This window comes from Heliangelus exortis, chromosome 13, assembly GCF_036169615.1.
Source record: "Heliangelus exortis chromosome 13, bHelExo1.hap1, whole genome shotgun sequence".
NCBI lineage: Eukaryota > Metazoa > Chordata > Aves > Apodiformes > Trochilidae > Heliangelus > Heliangelus exortis.
The window spans coordinates 4,024,375-4,047,513 of record NC_092434.1 but is presented as its reverse complement, the minus strand read 5'-3'; the positions used below and the strand labels follow the sequence as shown (position 1 = coordinate 4,047,513).

The window sequence follows — 23,139 nt, the reverse complement described above, 5'->3', positions numbered from 1 at the left end:
TGGGTTTGAGCCAATAAATTCTGCAAAGAAATGAATAAATACCTCACTTCAGTTCCTATCATCTCTGCTTCCCTCCCTTGCTGGCAGCCTAATACTGAATTCATTAAATTTCATTAAAATCTACATCTGGTTCTTGCTTTTACAAGGCTATGAAATCTGCAGGTCTTTACAGAACAAAATCAGCTGTTCCCTGTTCAATCCAACCTCCTGGCATATGGACACTAGGGCTGAGAGGCAGCAGGTTCCTGGGATACAGGCACTACTTCAGCTGAACAGAGGTTGTGGAAGATTAGGGTTGCCTTAATGATGAAGAAGTTTGGTGGTCTGGTAGATGCAGCACTAAAAAACTACAATTCCCATCAGACAACCTGGCAGGCAGGGTAGGAACAGATTACCTGTCAACGGGACCCAAACATAATTTGGTTCTAAAAACCACAAACTCAAGAAGTCCAAGAGGAAAGAAAATACTTCATTTGCTTTCCCCAGTGGAAGATGAACATTTTTGTGATAATAATGAAATCCGCCTTCAGAAAGTTCTATAAATCATGTTTTCTATTAAAAAAAAAATTAGAAAAATCTCTAAAAGCAAGTTCCAGCAGTAACTGGATGCCCCGTGGGATGCTGCATGCACTTGCCTAGTCCATATTCACTCTCAAAACACAACTGAAGTGAATTGCATTACCAGTGACAAACATTCCTTTTGACAGCTCCAAAATACATAATTTTGATTTGGGAAAGATTCTGCTAGGATAGGTTCACAGGGACCTGCTGTTCCACCTCCAGGCTGTGAGGAAGCAATGCATTTCTTTCTTTCTCTGAAACCAAAGAGCTGGGGCCCTCACCTCTGATGGGGAAGGTTCAGGTTTAATTCCCACCCCTCCAAGAGTAAAAACTCCTTTCAAAAGTGACTGTAATCTGTCACTGTCCAGTAAATGATGGACATTCCTGAGTCTGTCAGAATCTCCTTTTTAATACTAATAAAACAAGTCAGTGGAAGCAGCCAGAGCACAGTGCAGAGAACTGCACTGCACTTTTGTAAGGTACAGATCTCATGTAAAGTAAGGTTGAAATGCAGTAACACTGGAATCCTATTCTCCTTTGTTCCTGTAACACAAGTGAAGAAATGTAGAAAATTTTACCCTGAAAATGGAAAGATTCCCATATTTTTTTTTTAAATAAGCACTTAACTTTATTTGCCAAGGTTAAAAAAATCCCCAGCCTACCACAACTCCACAGTACACACACTGCCACCACCACCACCAAAAGCCACTAATTTCTCCTTGGGAGTTAGAAAAAGGTCATGCCTTTGCTCTCTTGATTCAAAAGTTTCTGTGCCTTGACAGTGGCTATTTTCCACCTCCTGTGACCTTGAGAAGTGCTGTTCCCTCCGGGCATGCCAATAGTTGTACACCAGGGAGTGCAGTAGGAAATGGATATGGATAGAGTGAAAGTGATTCTGTTGTCCTTTCACACACCCTCCGTGAGATGTTGAATGTGTTTGAATGTGATCCATCAAGACATTGATCCCTTGGGGAAGTGGAGATGTGTAAGGAAACTTCAAGTGCTTTCTAACCAGATCTACCTCCAGGAGAATGTACTGAGCAGTACAGTAAGAAGATACATATATTATTGATAGTCCCATGTCATGGGACAAGTCACAGTAGAGGTGAGGGGAAATCAGATGTGTTCTGGGGCTCTGGAGGTTATACCTTCACTCAAAACAATTTCTCCTTGAAAAGTAATGAGCAAACTGCTCTCTGTTGTGGTCTCTCTAGCAGTCCTGTGTTAAACCCAGCTGCAGGAAAAAGGGACTGCAAGATAGAACAATACATTTTTAATACAACATTTTACAGGAACCACTGCAGAGATTGTATTCTATTTTAAAGCTACCAAACTCGAGAATTAAAAGCAAAATGTACATTTAACTAGAAGAATTTTCTGCTTATGTTTAAGACCCACAGAATTAAATCAAAATCCTTAAAAGCCATTGCTAAATGAAGGAAACACACAAGCTAGCCCTAGCAGTGAAGTCTGTCACCAACACAAGCTTTATCCAGCTTAAGCCACTTCGTTCTTTGATCAGAAAAGAGTGGCTTGAGTGGGTTTATTTTAGAAGGCTGGCAAAGTGTCTCAGCTAGGACAGCTGCATGCTCAGAGCTCATCTCAGGAGTAATCCTGCTTTCCCTTCCCCCTCTTTCCAAACCCCAGGGCCCGATCTTGCCAAGCACCAGGGTTCCTTGCTGGGCAGCAGGGCTAAGTGAAGCAGCAGACAACACAGGCTTAGAACCAGCTCAGAAGTTCACTGCCAGAAGCAGCATAAAAGAAAATGAGAGAGTGCTACAATTTCCCTCCTTTACTCCAATCCTCACTTCCCAGGACTCACCATGAAACACCAGCCTCGGGACATGGGGTTTGTGGACCAAGGAAGATGCTGGAGAAAGCACCTTCCACAGACACCACCTCAGCTACAGGGTGTTCACCTCTGCCTTTTCTCAATCTGTGCATCCCTGACCCAGCCTCAGACCAGCTACACGTGGCTCCCATGACTCCAGAGGTGGTGAAAACCACTGCTACCACACTGCCAGCACCAGATGCAGAGCAATCAAAGGTTCTTCACTTCACATAGATCAGGTTTAAGGCTCAGCAAACCATTCCAGTAGCTTGAACTGCAACAGCCAGAGCACCAAGGTGCAGAGTCAGACTTAAATGTCACTAATGGCATTACAGGACCAAGGACTGAAGCCTCCTATAACCTGCTTTCTCTCTTATCCACATTCATCTGCCCTATGGGCTGGGGGGAATAAAGAGAAGCCCTAACATTTAACCCACAGAAATCAATAGCAAACCCTTTGCAGTCTTAATAGTGGCAGATTAGGGCACCTCTGACTAGGAAGAAGCACTTGCAGGATCACACGTGTAAGGAGGGATTTATTGAACATGAAGCATAGAAGCTTTGCACGTTTATTTTCACAAGGCTTGACTTTTTGCTGTGGTTGTTATTGCTGGTGATACAGGTCTTCAGTGATGGCAGTTTGGATTTAATTCAGATGTAAATTTGATTGGCTAATTCATCAGTTAGGTTTCTAAAGAATCTGGAGACCAATGGAGCCCCTAACCAGAAAAATGTGACATTGCTCTTTGATTACCAGCTGGGATCTCCAAGCTCTTTTGGCCACAAAGCGACACTTTTTCAAAATATACAGCAACTAATATTTCATTTCAGCTGGCAGGGCTCCATAAAATGGTTCAGACCTTACAGTGCACTTGATAAACAGAGTGTATAGATTGAGCAGATGGTGGTTCAGGAGTTCAAAACACTCGGGTTTCTAAGTGAACATACAATAACCTGTAGGCAGAAGCAGAATAACATCTGAGCAGGTTGGAGCTATGTCTGGGATGCTCTGTTCTACTTGTTAAATGCTGAAGGAGAGCTACTCTGAAACAGGAGCAAAGGATTGGCTGGAATAATCTGTTTCCATGGTAGAAAGCACCCAGTCCTCTATGGTTGCAGGCAGCTGCATCACTACATAACCCTCTATACAAGCCAGCCTGGTTCCAGCAGGATGGCACTTGGCTCTTTCGGCTTCATTACTTCAGCTGGAAGGCTGTATGCAAATTGAATTGCTTTAAGGGACAGCCATGGGCCTTTAACCTCACTATTAAGTGTGTTTACAACTGTATTTAAACTTCAACCCACACCCTTTAGGTTTCAAAGTCAGATGTCTGCGGGCAGGCAGGTCACAACTGTGTGTAAGAAAGCCAAGAGCAGACTGGCTTCTGAGCTGAGGTGCAAAGGTAGAAAAGATGCCAAAATCTGCAGGCTGCTCCTGCTGGTTAAGAACAGTGGGAGCCTACAGCTCCAGAGCTTCCAAGAGTACAAATTTCAAATTTCACAATGGTGAGAAGCCTGCAGGACTCACCTCAAGCACACTCCTTAGTGTTCTCCCTTTCTGGGGTGTAAATGAGATCTTGGAAAACATACCTAGCTGGGCAAACAAGGAGATGCTGAAGTAGCCATCCCCCTGGGCAGGTTACATTTTCCTCCTGGGATTCTAGTTCCTCAGACCAAGCTTCTCTTGCAGGAGAACATCCAAGGGTAGCTTTAGGAGCCACCAATTTCTACCTAGAAGAGCTGAAAACCAACACAAGGATGGACAATTTGAGCCTACAATCCCTCACTCCCTTGATTTGTCTGTCTTAAGTCAATGGATCTACTTATCTGGGTGCACATCAGTTAAAGAAAGAACACCAGTGCTGAATGTAACTCACTGGTTGTAAAGAAGGAAAACAAAGACCTCCTCACATGCCAAATATTAAACTTTCCATCTGTATGAATACTTTCCTCCCTTACAGAGCTGGATTTTGACTACCAGTTACAGCAGTTATAATGCCCAACAGAAAAGCAGGAGTTCTGGCACCACATCACCATAATATAAAAAATATTAATTTGGGCTTGGTAACTGTACAATTTCCTGGTGTGCCTTTAAAAATGGGGGGGAAGAAAAGGATCTATGTCAAACGTACACATCTAATGAGTCCCATGACCTGATCTGGAAGAGACTCATCAGGATGCTGAAAAAAGCCAGACCTGAGACACTATAAAGAGATCTGTTCCTTAGACTTGAATTTCAAGGCATCCAGTGAAGGTGTCCCCAGGTAAATGCCAAATTACTTGTTACTTTAGAAATTAGGAGCTTTCTGTAATATTCTGCATCTCTCACACATCTCATAGTCTAAATTAATTCCTCAGTGACACCTGGAACACCAGCATCTAATGTCTGAGTGGTCTGATCCTGTCTCTGCTAGAGCTCAGGCCTAAGCAAGAATATTGAAGTGGGCTTTTGATAAATAAAATGGTCTTGTTTCCAGTAGTCCTCCTTTCTCTCCTTAAATTAGTTAATATGAAAGAATGAAAGTCAGGTTTTTTGTTTTCTCTACAAGGGAAAAAAAAAAAAAAAAGCAAGGAAAACGTATGTTTCCAGAAATTAAATGGCAAGTTGTGTTATTTTTAGGGGGTTAGATGACAGGAGGCATCACATTTGAAAGTACTCACTTGATCAAAGAGCCCTAAAAGGATTCAGCAGCACTGAGAACTATATATCAAATAGGATTATGACAGAATTAAGGGACTGAGCCATTTATAACTTAGGGCAGTCTCCCTCTTTGAAGCCTGCCTTGGTAATTGATCCATTTTTCCATAAACCAGAACCATAGCATTGCATTAAAAATCTGTATCTATTCCAAAACTATTAGCTTTGTACAAGATAATCAGGGGAAAAGGTAACATTTGTATGTGACACTAGAATTTTCCCTTGAAAAAGAAAATAGTCATGACATCTAAACAGAGAGAACATTTTTCTACCAGTATTACCGTGTCCAACAAATTCTCTTCTGCATCATGTCAGAGCACCAGTTGTGCTTTATGGAAACATAAATCACACAACACAAGTGGAAACCATTGTTCTGTGTTACACAACTGAAAAGGACATGAAGGCATTAGTGGCATTGATTTTATTTCTTGGGACATTCAAATAGCAGTGAGAGGAAATCCAAAGACACACAGGTGAGCCCAGATGCCATCACTCGTGGAAGTGGTCCTTGTTTGTGGGAACAGCCTCCTCAGGAGAAATCCTGGCCCTGTTTAGGTCAAGAGCAAAACTCTCAACAACAGAAAGCACCTACAGAGGTCAATGGACTGCAGGAAGCAGCAGCCCCTTGTTTGGCACTAAGGTATCCCTATACTTGTTAATTTATTGGATGCATGAGCCTAACTGAAAAGAAGGGAAAATTCTAAGCTACAGACTCCAAACCCCATCACACTTATTAAAGCACTTTGTTCAGTCAAGTCAGGGTTTTAGTGAATGGAGCAGATGAAAGTACTGCCTTATGCCTGTTTCATCCTACAGTAGACAGATCCTACCTTTTCAGATGATGCAGATATAAATAGGACCAGTGTTAGCATGTCTGAAATTCAGAGAATATTTTTGCCACCTAATATAGCTCCTAGGGAAAAAAAAAAAAGTTAATAGCCTAAGTTGTTCAGGCATTTTAGTTTATCCTCTGGTGGCACTGACCTCCCCTCGTTGATTATAACAGGAACCTCATAAACTGAAGTTCAGAGCTACCAAAAATTGCTGCTGCTTCTCCTCGTGGCTTCAGCCTAGGAAGTCACCACCACAATCCATGCCACAGGCTAAATCCCTGTACTTGTGCTCAGAAACATGGGAGGCAGAGAACCACACAGCTCTTTCACTGAATTATGCATTCACTTAAATTCATATTCAGGTTAATTTTGACTTCTATTAATGATTTGGCTCCTCTGATGGATGAAATATTCACTTTTATAAAATAAATATATATTCAGGAATACTGAACCTGAATGTTACTTCTGCCTAATTTTCATGCTGAAAAATATGGAGGTTTTTGATCAAAAAACTTAAAAACCCTGAATTTTCTTAATCTACCCATTATTTATGTGTGTTCCCAGCCAACTTCATCCTGAAAGTCAGTAAAACCCACTCCACTTCATAGACTTACACTGCAAATGAATTGTTCCCTCCTGCATATTCCAGGGGTAAACAAACACCACTTGACCTTGTATTGATTTCTTTGATTAATTTCCCATTTAAGCCCCATTCTGAGGGGTCTCAGTGGGACATCAGATTCATGGCATTTGTTCAGGCCCTTTGCACAGCACTGGATTTCTCCCTTACTCTCTGCCACCAGGCAAAATGATGCCAAAAAATCCATTGTTACCCGTTCACTTCAGTCCCAATTACCAGAGGCTCCATCACATCCCACTAAGTTACTCCAACAGATTCTCCCTCAGAATCAGCCTAAGCTGTGCATTACACTTTGTCTGTGTTCCTTCCATTAAAAAATATCTACACAAGCTTGGATTGCAGCAGTATTTGCACTTACAAAATAGCAATTTCTGTCAGGACAGTTCATCCCAAATCATGAAATGCTGTTCAAAATGTCACTGAAATTGTATGGCAATGGTTCCTTTGCTAATTGTGTCCCACTTGTTTCTTTAAAAATCAAATAAAACGTGACTTGCTTATTTATTAGTTTTGCAAGAAGGTTTTGACAACACTAACTCTTAAGGGGGAAAAAACCAAAGGGCTGGTTTAATTTATTCTAAACCTGAAAGCTTTATGTAGCAGAACCAGTTCCAACCATGTGAGCACAGGTCCACTAACACTAAGCTCAAAGAACTGTGTGGAACCAAGCTGGACCAGTTGCCAGGTCAGTCCACACACAGCATCTGCAGCCAGGGATGCAGGGACAGGGCACACAGCACAGTAGCAATCCTCCTGCTCCAGTTCTCCAGCACAAGAAGGGATTTAGGGGGAAATCCCAGCCTCAGAAAATAAAAAAGCAGAGGTCTGCCTTTGACTTCAGTGAACTCAGTGAGAAGTCTCCTGAGTGAGATTAGCCCACATTTAATGGGCCAGGGTTAAGTTTTGTGCACTGATATTCAACAGGAGCAGTAAAAACTGGGAGGATTGCAGAGGCAAATTCGGTGGCAAAGCTGATGCAAATTGCAGGGAAATGTTGTTATTACACTACACACAATTACACTATCACCCAGAGACTCCAATTAACAGCATAGTCTCATTGTAGAGTCCTGGCTTCAAAGGGAGTTTGATTTAAATAGACAAGGCAGGTAACTGAAGCCTTAGGATATACACTGTACAACTGAGAAATGAGGCAAAAGTAATTAAGTGACTTGACCAGGATCATACAGGAAATCTTTGGCTGAGCCAGCCCCTGATTCCCATTATGCTCAGCCCTTGCCTGCAGCCATAATTACAGCAGCATTCTTCTGCTCTGACCTCAGCCTAGCTGCAAGTGCATGCACATGTCAAAGGCATGGCTCCAGTCCCTTCACCCCTGCAAACCCTGCTCCACAGCACTCAGGCATGAGTGAGTCCCAAGAAAGGAGAAAAATGGCTTTTAAGTGCAGTTCCAGACCTGCTGTTGTCTCTCCTACCCTACAACCCCCTGGGCCTCTCCTCCCCAGTGCAGGCACACAGCTAAGAGCAAGCACCTCTAGGGCTTGCACCAGGATGGCCATAAACTAATCCAACAGCTCTAGTGTGTTAAAAACACTGAGGTTTATATGGTATAGATCCAAGATGATGGGATTTTTTTGTTTATCATTTTGTTTTGCATTTGCTTAGTGATTACATTTTCACGGGAAAGCTAAAAAAAAAAAATAATTATTGGTGGTGGCTTGGATAAATGCAGTCTTGAAAACATTAACTGGCACTTGGAGTTGCCAACACATTGTAAATGATCAGGACCTCCTGTAATTTCAGGAGGAAAAGAAATAAAATGGGGAATGTCAACATTTTCTTTTTTTTTTTTTTTCATTTACAAATTACATTAGGATATACCTGACATACTACTATTCCTAGTTTAATCTTCTGATTCTGTCTATGTAAGTATTTTTCTCCCTTTTCTCTCTTTCTTAAGTGCTATCAGAGGTAAAGCTCTTCAATGTGTATTACTGTTAAAATTAATATGAAACAGCCCATTCTAAAATCTGGGAATGTCAGACCATCAGCTACTAGAAACTGGCCCAGTCCCACCAGCACTTTGTGCAGCTGAGCTCCTCCCAAAACATTTGAAAATACAAGAAAGCCAGACCTGCCAACAGAAGGTCAGTAGTCATGCAGAGTACCTGCCTTACACAAATAGCACAGACCCAGTACTTCTCAGTTCCTACAAGCTCTTTCCTTGTTCTTGCTGATTTTGATAAGAAGAGATAAGATTCAAGTGCCTGGATCAGCAGGTTGACAGAGATCCACCAACAGATAAGTGGTTTCTAGCTTGTTATCTCCTGTTAAGCCAGTATGAATTAATTCACAAATTAATTCTTCTGCTGTAGCAGACTGAAACAGAAGCATGTTGTCTCTGTTTGGGGATCTCCATACTTTTTTTATTCCAGACAACATTGTTCTGCTGGTGAGTCTTCACTAGAAAATGAAGCTCTGTTAACTGGCAGGATGCTGCACACAGTTTTACAGCCCAGGTGGTCAGGAGCAAAGCAGCTTTGCAACATGGCAACAACTGCAAAAAAGCAGTCCTGGATAAACCATGATAATCTAACATCACAACATATCTTTCCCCACTGACAGAAGAATTTTTTTAAAACTGCCCATGACATCTTCTCCAAGCTAGAGCTGAACACACTGATGTTGGTGACAAGTAGGGAACCAGAGAAGAGTTTTGCCCAAGCTTTTCCCAGAGATACCAATTCCCAGTCCTCTGGGCTGTACAAAATTCAGCACACCAGGAGGCTCTTGAACAGCTCACCCATGATTTCACAGCTCAGTTATGATCCCAGCTCTGGAAATGGTGAGTACACAGCATCATGCATTCAGCTTCCACCAGGCCTGTGAGCACAGGTGTACTTACTTCTAACCAAAAGAAAAAAAAAAGTATCAAAACTATACCTATCAAGGGTTTACTTTGACACAGCAAACCACCTAGGAGATGCATTACATTTTTTTAAGCAAGTGAGTAAGTCATAGTGAATGAAAGGCAAAGACTGCAGATTAATTATCCAGCTTGCTCTTGCACTGCTGCTTAGCGAGATTATGACTGAGACTCTTGCAGAAAGGGGACACTGCAGTATAATTGTCTTAAAAGCTCTCTGTAGCTTAGGGAGATTTAGCCTGTTAGTGTGATAAATCTGCATCAAACAGAAGCAGAGAGGGCAGCAGCAGAGCTCAGGTACTGAGTGCTGCCTCACCACCTTCTCTGAGGCACTGTCAGTGTGGCTAAGACACAGAGACCCTGCAGTGACTCTCACCCTGCATGGTGCAGGCAAAGCTGCTCTGATTGCACTGCTGATTGAACCTCAGCATTCAGACTTAGCATATTCCAGGACTACCCTTTACTCAAGCTTCTGAAAGCAGGAATCGCAATAAAATGTTCATATTCTCTTAGCAGGCAATTTTCCTAATATTTATAGTGACATTACAATTTGTTTATTTATCAATTCATAAAAGAATGCAAATTAAGACATCACTTCCCCCCACACCCATGCCCACTGCCAGGTTACCACTTGGCTGTGCCACCAGGTGAGCTGAAAGCATAAATTCCTTCAAAACTGAAAACAAGCAATATTTTCCCCAAACTTTTTAGATTAATAACACTTGCAAATGAACAACTACTGAATTTTTTCAAAGACAGATATTTAATACTTTTGGATTCTGCTGTGTGTCAGAGAAGAGACTGGAATTTCTTCCCTGAAACCCCAGCCACTTCACGGCTGTGTTGCTGGGTTTTGCTTGAGAAAAAAAGTGCATTTTTCTTATTTTTAGTACACTCCTACCACTATGAGCATTTCATAACTGCCAAGAACTCCTTGAAATCAGCTGTTTGTACCATTACTGAGTGATTACACACAGCAGCATTCAACACTGCAGGCACCAGTTCATTAACTCCTGGTATCAGACAGTATGAAAGGACTCAGGTTTAATTCTACCTGCTTTGCCCACAGAACTGCACAAACACCTTGTTGTGGGAGTTTGTGTGTGTGTGTGTCTGTGTGTGTGTGTGTGTGTGTGTGTTCAGAAATATTCCTGAACTTTAAAGACAGCTCCTAATTCTGACCTGAATTAAATGTACCTGGCTCTAGAGGCAGCCTAACCAAACCTCAGATCTAGCTGGCATAAAGGACTTCAGATGACTCCTCCAATATCAGAGACAGATTCTGTAGCTTTGGCTGATCTGAGGGTTTCTCTGTAGACCAGCTATGCCACCTGATTTACATTTGCCTGTAAAAAGCCAACTGAGGGCAAAAAGGTCAAATATTTTTCTAAGAGGAATTATTTCACTGCTTTATTTTGAAAAAGAGCATCGATTAGAACTATGCTACAATTCATCCAGGTAGGACAGCTAAAAAGAGCAGCTGAGAAGAGCACGCCAGCTGTACATCTCCTTTAGATTATCATCCAGATCCATCACATAATAGCATCTGATTTATAACATATAACCTCTGCTACCAACTTGGGAAGCAGAGGAAATCTCTGTATCCACAGAGCCTTTCAGTTATCGACCTGGGTGTTAGGAGGGCCCAAAAGATAGCGACAGCTGCTGGTAAAAAAAGCAATCGAGCAACATTCATTGACAGAATTCACCTCTCCCCATGGACTGGTTGCAATTGGCAGCAACTTCTCAGTTTCAGTGTCCAGATATAGCAGGGCAATCACAGAGCTGATGCATCCGCTGTCCAATCTCCACTTATCAGCAATTTTTTTTTTCTTTTCTTACTGTGAAGATTAGAAGACTAAAACCAGACAAGAGTTCAGTGGTAGAAATAAAAGGAAGGAAAATAAGAGAAACAATAGTCGGAAAGACTTTTTTAATTTTTTTTTTCTTTAAGAACAGAAAAGCACCCTTCAAGCACCTTGAAGTCAGAGGAAGAATTCCCATTGACCTCTCAGGGGGTTAAATCAGGTTCTTAAAGATGTAACTGAATGCCCCAGGAAATGCTTCAAATCATTTAAGATACAATCTTTCCCCAAAGAAAGCTTTAGCAAAAAAAGCTTGTGTTGTCTAGGTGAAACTCTCTTATTCTGGCTGCAAATCAAATGTCATCTTCAAAAGTCCTAAAGAGCCTCTCTCAGGCTGCATTAAGTTACTACAGATGCTTCTTTATCCAGAATAAAATCACAGTAACAAGCTTGCTCACCATAAAAGTCAGTACAGTCTTCCAAGAGCAAGACTTCATGTTAATCAGACTTTAAGACCTTGACATTGTGCACTGTCCAAATATGAGCCCTGCCAAGGGCCAAATGAAACCTTGGACCCAATCAGAAGTAGTAACAAACCACCTATTAAGTATGTGCTGTGGATGAGAAGTACAATACCAAAAGTCTTCTGTACAAGGATCTGGATTATGAATCCACGGATCTGAAAGCCAGTCTGGGCTGTCTTTGGTTGCTTGGCATGAACAGTCCCATTTCATGCCTCACATACCATGGAGCCAGAAGTGAAACAAAATGCATTCAATTCTAAGTTATGTAATAATCAGCGGGTGGAGGGAAACTTCTAAAAATTGTAGTTTCCATTCTGATACTACTCCCGTGCACAAGAACAATTCCTTGGCAATACACACATGCTCCTCTCTGCTGGATGCTCTTCTTCTCCCTGCCCAATCATGGACCAGGAATGAGGAAAAAAAAAGAAAAAAAAGCAGCTCCACAGGATTTTCACTTTTCAGTGAAAGACATCCGAAAACCACAAAAATAGTGTGGACACAAAAATAGGTAACACTTTAACAGGGCTGTCACGTCTGTCTGTGGGAGGACTTCTTCAGTGTGCATGGAAGACAGGTTGTTAGATTATTCTAAACCAGTGTCGTGATGTACACATAATTTAAAATCTTGTTGCCTCTAAAGTGGCTGTCGAGAATTTAAAGGAGAGGCCACGGACTTCTTACATTTCTCAGCAAAATCCTTGTGCCCAAAATAGCTTATCAGAAAGTAGGTATCATAATATAGAGGGAAGAAAAAAGGCATTTAGTTCCAAAATGGGGTGAAAGTAAATCAGTTCAGGAGCATTAGTTGGGAGCATGTTTTTTAAACACTTGGATTTGTTATGAATTTATCTTTAGACTTTAATTCCCTGTCTTCCTAGTATTTTCTCTCACTTTTCTTTTTTATTTTTAAAGCTGTGACTCCAGAAGTAACAGGCACCCAAAAGGGAGATAAAAGCAAATTTCAGATTGAGAAACCATTAGGATTTACTGTATGGAAGCTGCAGAAATGGAGATGCATTTTCCAGCCTTTTTCCTAATTACAACCTCTTATACAGCCACGATCACCTGCTAAGCTTAGACATACATTATTATAAAGCTTTCTCCAACTCATTTAAGGCTATAAACCATGGCTAGCAATTAAAACTCTCACTGAAGTTTCATATTGCTCCCCATGTAAGCAGAGGGTAGGTGACCTCATTAAGAATGCACACGACCTCTGGCTGAATGTGCTGCGGAGCTGCCGCTCGCTGCAGAGGGAAGACGCAGACGCGGTTGGATTTCTCCTTCCGTCCCAATCTTTAAACGTTGGCTACTGTTGCTTTAAATATTTATAGAGGGTGCAGGAAGTGTGGCTTGAATATAATGGAAGGGGAGAGATGATGAGAAACTCGTTCTCTCCAACTTTTCTTTCGCTTTAATCCCTGGCTGCTGGAAGTCAAGAATGTTGATACGATCCGTTAGCGCTGACGGTGGGGGCTGCAGATTTAGCAGCCTCTGGGCCCCTTAGCATAAGGTTAAATGTCAAAGGCAGAGGAAGAAAGTGTCTGAAATGAATGTGAATTAAGTTTTCCCTTTAACAGCAAACCAGAAAAACCATTCGCCACCAGAAAGAAAAAAGCAGAAAATTCTGTAGCACTGACTGTGCTGTAATACCTAATGTCTGCTTCAAGACATCACAGCACACAGTCCTCACTGCTGTGTCTGCACCACCACCTGTGAATGAAATCCAGTGGTGCCATCTGGGCTGGCTTTGCTTCAGGGTATTCACTTGAAATCTCATCTTGTCTTTCACAGAGTCCATAATTTATCCCCTTCCTATTCTTGTCACATATGATGTGAACAAAACATTATTAATTATATCAATCAATGATGATATATCCTGTTCTTATAATTAATCCCATTCAGTACAGTGGAATCCTACATAGTTATGAACAAGTAAAGCAAGTTAAGGTAGCAAGCTTAGAGCCAGTAACAGCATTAATATATAGTCACTGGTTACACTTTCCTCTCCTTACAAAGAAGCACCTTGATTCAGTGGGCTCCTGTTGGCAGAGGAGCCCCCAGCTCTTCTCAGAGCAGGAAGCACAGGGTTTGAGCACAGGAAATGTGCCCCTGACTGTGTGTTACACTGGGCTCTGCTGGGCTGCTAAGATGGACAACCATGACACCTATGTCATCCCTTCAGTTTTGTGAAATAAGACCCAAAAATGGATGTCATTGGGAAGGGACACACTGGGAACATGCATGCGAAAAGGAATCATGAGCAAGTCTTAAGGAAACCACTACAAAAAGAAAACCAGAGAAATTACAAAAGTCCATAGGTGATAGAAAAAATAAATTAAAAACTCTAAATTCTGAAAATTTCAAATTCCATGTCAGTGGCTGTAACTATTTGGCTGAAAAATTCCAGCCTTATTTTACAGCACTAACCTTTTTAAGGATGAGTAAAGGCAAACGATCTGAAACCCTAATTTTGCTCAGACCTTCTCCAAATGAGTCAAACTTTTGAGTCAAAAAGGCTGTGCTACTTACAAGAACAAGAAAATAAGTACATGAGGTTATAATCTGCTTTTGTTCTGCATGAGAAGTTTCCACAGAGTCTGGAGCTGCTGGTTATTGCTGCCCTCTAAGACAGCAATTCTGTTTGGCCTGAAGTACACTCCAAACAAGTGAACATGTTGTGTGTTACAAACAGTAAATGGAACAACTTTTCTAAAATGCTTCAAAAATATACAGAAAAAGAATACTCTGGTCCACTTTGAACTACCAGTGATCTTTCACCTTAAATTTTGACTCTTAGTCCATATGGAGATCTCAGGTCACCTGGAGCCTGCTCACCAGAACCCTCAGCTCCTCCCAGTCCAGCCCTGGCTGCAAGACAGGGAAAGCATTCAGTGTAAGACAGGTTTGTTTCTTTCCACCTTTTGTCCATTTTGTTCCGTGCAACTGCTTGTACAAGCATAGAAAAGTGGGAACATCACACAACTGGGTCATGAAGTGCCTGCATTGGATAAATTACTGAGCCTGCCACCTGAACACAAAGCAGAGCTCCAGGGGTCAGAGCTAACAAGATTATAAAGGCTGATGATGTATAAGGAGGGAGAATGTTTCTGCAAATGCTTAATGATGTGAGTAACCTAACTTATACTCAGAAATCCTTTGAGCAGCATAAAAAGTTGCAGCTGGGTCCCTGTCTAGCATTTGCAATTCTTGGGCAGCATCTTGCATCGTTAATTTTAACTACACTTCTGTGAAGTGATACCATTGCTGTCCTAGAGCATCTAGCAAAGGAAAATTACATGGTAAATCCAAGCTCTTTGGCACTGTTGCTCCAAGAGGTTTCTCATGGACTTCAAGGAGAGAACAGATAATTAGCTCATAAACAGAACTGGAATCATTAGGCCTTGAAATGGTGGAAACATCCAAGGTTTGAGTTCCAGTGCAGCACGTGAATTACCCTCTATCTGCTTGCCAAGTGGCTTAGAGAAGTTTACATTATCCCAAATTGCTTCTGGGTTGATGAAGAAGGTGAGAGAGAGTCTCAATCTGCTAGGGATGGGGACAGACAGAACAGGACATTGCACGGTCAAGTTTATGCTGCTGTAATATACAATCCTACCCAAAGAAGTGCTGCTGGGAAAAGATTTGTCTCCATCCTCTTCTAACAGCAAATTCATCTCTAGTAATTACCAAGGAGACACCATGCACAGCTCCACCAAATCTGAGGCCCTCCCCAGGCTGCACAATTTGACTTTCTGTAAAGAAAATACTCCTGACAGACGTGCTAAGCCAACAACTAAATCCATAGGCACTGCCCAAGTAAGAAAACAAAACAGCAAACTTGCTTATGAGGGGAACCACTGAGGAAAACAGCAGGAATTAAGTTAAACTGGAGATTTTGAAACTTCTTTTTTTTTTTCTTTTTTCATGCTCAGGCAGCAAGCCAGTGCTTCATGAGTCTACGGCAGTTCAAAACCTTCAGTTCTGTGAGGAGGTGAGTCCTTACATTTTGCTCCAGGTGACAACCTATTTAAGTATTTGAATGTTCAACCAAAATTTCTACATTTTAGAACTTAGCACAGATTTTTTATCAGTGAGCATAATTAATACAACTTGCAGCTACCTCCAGTGTCCATACTCCCATGTGTTCTTGTTTATTTGGCAGGGGTTTCTTTAAACCTCTACATATAACTCCAGCATAACTAATGCAAGGCCCTTTGTAAAACCTTTGCCATCAGGGAACAGTTTTGTTTATCTCCCCACCTCACTGACTGTCCCACATTTTTTATTCTCTCCCTAGATTTCCCTCTGCACTGGTTTATTCTTCGACCTTTGTCACTGCTTCAGTTCTGGGGAGATTCACTTTTCAGAATGAAAGACACAGAGAGAAAATAATTTACTTGGGGACAACGGAAAATCAATTTAACCTTTTTATATAACTTTCTCTGCTGGTGTAGGAATTTTTGGGGTGAGATTTTTATTCAGGTTGGGTTTTATACTAACCAAAGCCACCTCAGGAAGCCTATTCTACTTTGAAAATGTCAAAACAAAATCTTGAGCATTTTTACAAGAACCATTTTATTCGGAAAAAAATCCCTAGGCAGACTTTTTTCGACTTCCATCTTCCCTCCATCTGAAAGTATGAGAGAAATTTTTCTCTCTGGAAAAAACTATTTTGAATCAGTGGTGAAAAAAATATCTTCAGGAGGAACTTTGGTTAGAGTGGTTAATGGTCACCTCTGAGATGCAACACCCAGAGGAAAATAACTGTAAGGAGAGACTGATGAGTGCCCTTCCATGGGGTGTTTTACAGAGCCAGGCAGAGACAGTGTTCCTGCTCTCCCTGGGGAGCAGGCTGGGAGAAGGTCCTGGAGATTGGCACATGGTGGTATTTAACTGAGAAGCTTTAGCTTGGTGGAATATAAAACAAGCCTCTAGGAAAATGCCTAGAAAGCACTAAAGCTAGAACATGTCAGTTTTGTAACTGTCACACATCTTGGAAGAAGAGGCATTTAATTAAAAGACAACTGCTCAAGTCCAGAGAATCTAGCTCAGTTGGGCAGAGAGACTTAGAAGGAGGGAAATATTAAGGAACGTGCTTAGAAATGTAGGAGTGAAACTGAACTCTACATTTATTCCTGTTATTATTCAATCTCCTGTTCTTTGAGCATTTGGGGTTGGCAGGATTGCTTCCCTGATAGGCAGAACTGCTCATTAATATATGTGATACATCTGCTTCTCCATGCTGTACAGCACAAGAGAAAAAAAAAGAAAAAGTCATCTCCAGTAATACTGCTGCATCAGTTTCCTGGTGCTTGTAATCCTGCCTTACCAACCTCTTGACAAGAGAAATCAGACATTTTCACAGCAATGGAAAAACTGATAAAATTCTGGTTTATGTAGAACTCTACTTTGAGCCCTAAGGAACTGCTTTTTCGTTTTATTATTGCCCTTTTCTCTTCACCCTGCCCTGCCTTTGTATTCCCAAGTTGCTCAGCCTTTATCTCTATGTAAAGAGGGCAAAAACCTGCTATTCAGTGCACTATCCTGAAGGGGAATTCCTGTCATATGAACACTTGAGCATTACTATAACCTGACAAGGATATCTCCCTGAAATGTTATTGCCACAGAATCACAGAATCATCCAGGTTGGAAAGGAGCTCTGAGATCATCAAACCCAACCCTTAATCCACCACCACTGGTTCCCAGCCCATGGCACCGAGTGCCACATCAGTCTCTTTTTAAAATGTCCAGGGACAGATAATCCACCACCTCCCTGGGCAGCCCATTCCAATGCCTCACCACCCTCTCTGTAAAGAATTTTTTCCTAATATCTAACTTAAACCTCCCCTGGCAGAGCTTAAGACCATGCCCTCTCGTCTTACTGGTAGCTACTAGGGAGAAGAGACCAAAGCACTCACTACATATTAAAATCTACTAAATGATGTTATCTGCAGAGAAGAGCAAAAGTGAATAAAGGTCAGTAATTAAACTTTTAAAAGCCTGCAGCCTATGGGTTACCATTTGTGTGTTAAAGGTTGCAGAATCTTTCAGGAGTGGGTTGCTGTTACTTAGATAAAAAAACCCAGAACACATAGCTGGGTAAAGGCAGGAGGTCAAACACATTACGTGCTGCTCCTGGCATATCAAAAACACAATAAAGTCCCCAGAACTTCAGGATAACCCATACTCAAGGTTATGAGTGAAATTCTTTATGCCTAATGTTTTAAAAGCAACAGGACCTAAAACAGATAAACTCCTGGGAGCGATTTTTGCATGGAAAGTTAGTTTATCTATTTACCTAAACATCCATGCTCTTGAGCTTATAATGTAGTTCTACATTACCAGCATTGACAGGTTTAAAGCTTTTTAAAATTACACATACTAAATACTTCACTGGGAGGGAAAGTAGAATTCCTTGTAGAATAGTCTGAGGCTGACAAAATGGTACTTAAAGCAGTCTGGCATGAATTTTCTCCTTTATTTCAGCAGGGTGTTGGGTGCTGCTCATTTTAGCCACTTCTTACTGTTGCTGCAGTGCCACACTTTGCTTCCAGACCTGGTCTACACTTGCAATACAACCCAAACCTAAACATTCTTCTCACTCTAGAGGGCTCTGGATCATTAAAGCCTGTACAGACTCCACCATTTCTTGATCAAGCTGGGACACAGCCAATCTTCACACTCCTCCACTGGATTCACACCTCTGCTCATTTATTTCTGCAGCTTCTGGTCCCAAATCCCGTACAAACCACTACCCACCAGTCAGCACATCATGGAAACATCTTCCCCCAGTGTCATAAGTCATTCTTTTTATGCAAATAGGATCCTAAATACTAACTGATTGTTAAAAGGACACTTACCAAGGTTTATTAAGTACATACAACATAAATCCATTTGGCATGTAATTAATTCAAAATTACACGAGCACTAAATGTGCAATTAACTCTGCAAGGAATGTTTAGGCCTTTCGCTGGCATTTACAAAGGAAGCTACAAGTTTATTAGCTAGCAATTTATTGCTAAAATACTGGCAATTCATGAGTATGTTGATTGAAATCTAACTTACTATCACTATATTGTTATAGGGCAATTAAGGGTCTAAACAACCCTTTCAAGTAAATTAAGAAACAATGGAAGTTTTATGCATTAATAAGAATGCTGTTAAGCACACAACTGACAGGTCTTTTATTAAAGCCCAACAAGTGTGCTTCTCCCCAGCTGTGGAGAACACTTTTGAATGCCCTCAAATACTTGAGTGACATATTTCTAACCCGCAAGGAGATATTAGGGATCTAGTGACAAAATCTCACCACTGTTGCCAGACAAATATTGTGTAGGACATCACTCAGTGGGTTTTAGTCCAAAAGCCACATTTTAGGGACTCTTCTAGTCAAAGCCATAACATGAGAAAAGCTCAGCACACATGCTGAAAGAGAAGGCAGTCAGACAGAGGAAGGTTGCTACCATTTCCTTTGCCTGGGAAGTTCTCCTCTTGGGCCCACACCTAGCAAATGATGTTTCTAGGCTGGAAGAGCACAGGTACAGATATTCTGGTGCCTGTGCTTTTCTGGCACTGCCAGCCTGGTGCCCAGACACACAGGAGCTTTCAGTGCTTCACTATAGGGCAGATGTGCCCTGAGAAGCTCAGAAGCCTGTGCAAAGGATGGCTTTGGAGGGCTCTGATTTTTGCTTTAAGAATCATCGACACAATTCCAGCTTGGAAGGGAAACACAAGTTTCCAAATCTGCTAAGTCTGGCAAAAGTTTGGATCCAGGCCCAACCTCCAGGGCCTAAAGCTCTTTTTATGATGAACTGAATACCAATTCTGAAAATGCACACTTTTTAAATTTTTTTTTTTTAAATATATTCTTAACATGAACTTGGAGACTAATCCCATAGTCTGAGTCTATTACACAAGCATACATACTCTCCTGGCAGGACATCCAGTTTATGATTATTCTTTTATCTCTGGAAAGCATCATCTGTCCATAGCAATGTCAACAGACAGCCATCTGCAGCACATATTTTGCTTCCACTTATAACCTCCACCCTGTCATTCTTTTCATGTAAACCAATAACCAGCTCCCATGTGCCAGTACTTTATTGCAGCTGGATCACTGCACCCATCCTCTGCTGCACTCATTGCATACCCAGGATTTCATATGGAAAGCCAGTTTCAGCAAAATGAACACATGAGAACAGAGCAAGCTGCTCCCTTGCACCAGGCTGAGGCAGAGTGGTGTTTTGGCAGCAAAGATTTCTGTAGCATTGGACTTCTCATTCTTTACTTTGCTTTTCTCTCTGTGTGAACTTTTGTGCTATCAGTGAAAATTAATCCCTCTGCATTTTGCAGTACAGCAGGAGTCTAGGAGGAAGCACAGAAAGAGGGGAGAGAAACTGTTCCAGGATTATTTTTTAGAGCTGAGGCTCAGGATCTTTCAGAAGACCGAGATGTTAGGAGTAATAAAAAACTAAAAAAATAAAAATCAAAATCACTCCAACTGACAAATAAGACGAGTCAGATGTCCCTTAGACACAGCCGAGTTCCTTGGCACTTTCCTTTTCCTCACTGAGACCCTTCCAGACAGAATGAGCAACATTTCTCCTGGTGAGCCACATGGCATGAGGTGACCACAGCTCCTCTGAGCCCCTCAGCCTGGGACTGGAGAGCAGTGACAGATGCTGTGCAAGTTGCTCCAGAGCCCTCCAGTGAGCATCTGGCTCCACAGGCAGACCTCCCCACCTCTGCAGCATGTATGCAGTCCTCTGTAGGATATATTACCCATAATACAGTGGTTTTAACCTATTTTTTTACAGCGACATAAAAAATAAATTTGAAAAGCCACAGATGTGTAACTTAATGACTTACATTACCAGTTGAGTTGCAGTAACTCTTTCTGGTTCTGTTTCATGCTCAGGTGCTGACCATCTATCTGACAGTGACTTAGAGAAGGGTCCACAGATGAATAGTATTTAAAATCTGCAGAGGAGAGAACTGGAGCTGAAGGCTTTGAACACAAAGCACTCAGACTGGAACAATTATACTTAAAAATTTAATGTACATTCCCAATTCTGCAGAAATCTGTGATTAAATCCAACAATGAAGAAAAACAAGGCAAAAAAGGGAAACATGTTTGTGTACTTCTGTTAGTTTCTTCACATTTCAGTCTCTTGGGGGAGGTTTGGTGGGCTGGTTTTTAAGGAGCTTCCCCTTTTCCCTTGCTCGGGAAATTTAGAGTTAAATGTAACAGCATCCAAGTGCTGCAACAACTGTTAAGTGTTTCACTTCAGAAAATCTGAATGCAAATGTTACAGGTGACATTACTTTGAAGTTCTATTCTTAGTTCTCCAGTAGATGTTTAATGACATCAGAAAACATTATCCCAGGCAATACAATTAAGCCTACTCTAAAATCCCTGAACAAAAGATGTCCAGTACTGAGCACACATGCCCAGGATAGAGTAAGCTGTCAGGTCCTCAAGCTTCCCTGCATGCTGGTGGGGGGCAAGTCTAAGGAGGCTCAGATTTTAACTTTCTTTAAAGTTGACCTCACCATGGACACCACCAGTGCCTTTCTGGGTGTTCATTTTGTGCCTGGATTAATCTCTCTCAATTTTTCAAGTAATAAATCAGCAGTTACCAGGTTAACTTAATAACCAGACATGGCAGATAAGGAGTTAGCAGACAGAGGCTGTGCTGGTACCTTAGAAATAATAGGATTATGTGCCACACAGTCAGCTTGAACCTCAGAGCACTTTCCCTGCCCTGCCAGGGACTCTGAAGGAGATTGTGGAGCAAACCAGGGGAAGAGACAAATTGCAGCCCTGTCTTAGCGATTTCCAGTTCCTATTTAAATACCATCTTGCCTATTTATGTTGGATTTTCAGTGGAAAATGACATTCAAGCACATTAAACATTGGGAGGGGGGGGTTAATCTCAGTGTGCTGCTGATATTTTACCCAGGATCCGTATCATGCTTTGAGTAGCTGTACACCAGGATAAACAGTCTCTGCTGAGCTTTTGTTTTACATATTAATGCTGCTAATTTACATGCAATCTTCATTCAACCCCGGCCAGGCCCTGTTTTCTCAACCTCCACCTGTTCCTAAGCCACAGGGCATTTGTCTCCAGTCTACATTGATTGAACAGTGGGGGAAAAAGTTGATGGGGTGGCTCCATGGAGATGCCCGACTCCAGGAGGTGTTGGAGAAGGGTTTATATGCACAAATATATTCACAAACAACAACAAGAAAGCAGGATTTACTGGTGCCTGCCACTGAGTCCTGACTTATGAGGAGGACTGTGTCAGTTGAGCTATTTTCAATGTTCTTTTGTTTAGGGTTGATTAGAAGTGCAGTCTGAACTGTGCAGCTCCCACTGGCAGCTTGAAAAATACAGGCACAGCAGTTTTGTTGATTGTCCTCCTCTCAGCTCCCTTTCACTCCCTTCTCCTTAAAAATGCATTTCCAAAACTGCTCCGTTTATTCTGTAGTCAGGCCACCAAAGAAAATCAGGATTTACTAAAAGGCCTTTAGTTTTCAGAAGGCTGTTTGGGGAAGGTGAGAAAAAAACCTCTTGGGAAAAACTCATCTGAAAAAAAGGAGTGCATTCAGAGGGAAAAAAAAAACTCAAATGCAAACATTAAGCATGAATTTACCAACATGCCACTAAATGAAAATAATTCTTAGAGCTTACACTGAGCTTTTTGACTCTCCAAAGCAAACATTAACCAATTAGTTAAAGCTAGAACTCAAGCACTAAGGTCAGCCATGCACTAAGCTGCTGCACTGCAAATCTGAACTAAGTCCAGAGACTTAAATCCTGCTTGGGATTTCCAGGAGCACACCTGGCAGCAGGGATGGGCCAAGTCACTCCATGCAAAAGAAGTTCTGAACTTCCAGAAGTCCCTTTCCATGGTCCTATGTACCACTAGAACTTGGCTACATACATTTCTGCCACAAACATTCAGATATCCAGGACAAGTTTCCCTTTTGAAACTAAATTTTGTAGTGAATAATACTTCTGGAATTTGATCACACAGAGAAAAATTCTTAAGTAAATTCTGAAGTAAATACTGATGCTTTTAGAGTATCCACTGCATCATCCCTGTCCCCCCTCAGCAGCTCTTGGAAGCAAACAATTTCTTTTAAGCTCAAAGCTTAGTAGAGGCAGTAAAAGAAAAAAAAAATCTCCAAAGCAGCTTACTGAACTGAAGTTTTCCAGCTCTAAAACAAACACGCTTCTATCTCTTTAAATCTGCTTCCCCACAACCACAAACATGTGTGTTTTTCATAAAGCTCTGGAAATTGTACTGGACCCAAGGGAAGGTACCAAGTGGAAACCCTGATATCTTGAGAT

General features: G+C 41.5%; 1 long non-coding RNA gene across 2 annotated transcripts in view; it reads right to left on the bottom strand.

Annotated features, from left to right (window-relative positions):
* Positions 1-23,139, bottom strand: part of LOC139801967 (uncharacterized) — a 164,048-nt gene that overhangs the window by 70,593 nt on the left and 70,316 nt on the right. Inside the window, exon 1 of one of the 2 annotated variants that reach the window (XR_011728436.1) lies at positions 11,157-11,274. The exons of the other annotated variant lie outside the window; for it this stretch is intronic. This is a non-coding gene — a long non-coding RNA (uncharacterized lncRNA). Of the gene's footprint in view, positions 1-11,156; positions 11,275-23,139 lie in introns of those variants that run through there. 2 annotated transcript variants of the gene reach the window in all.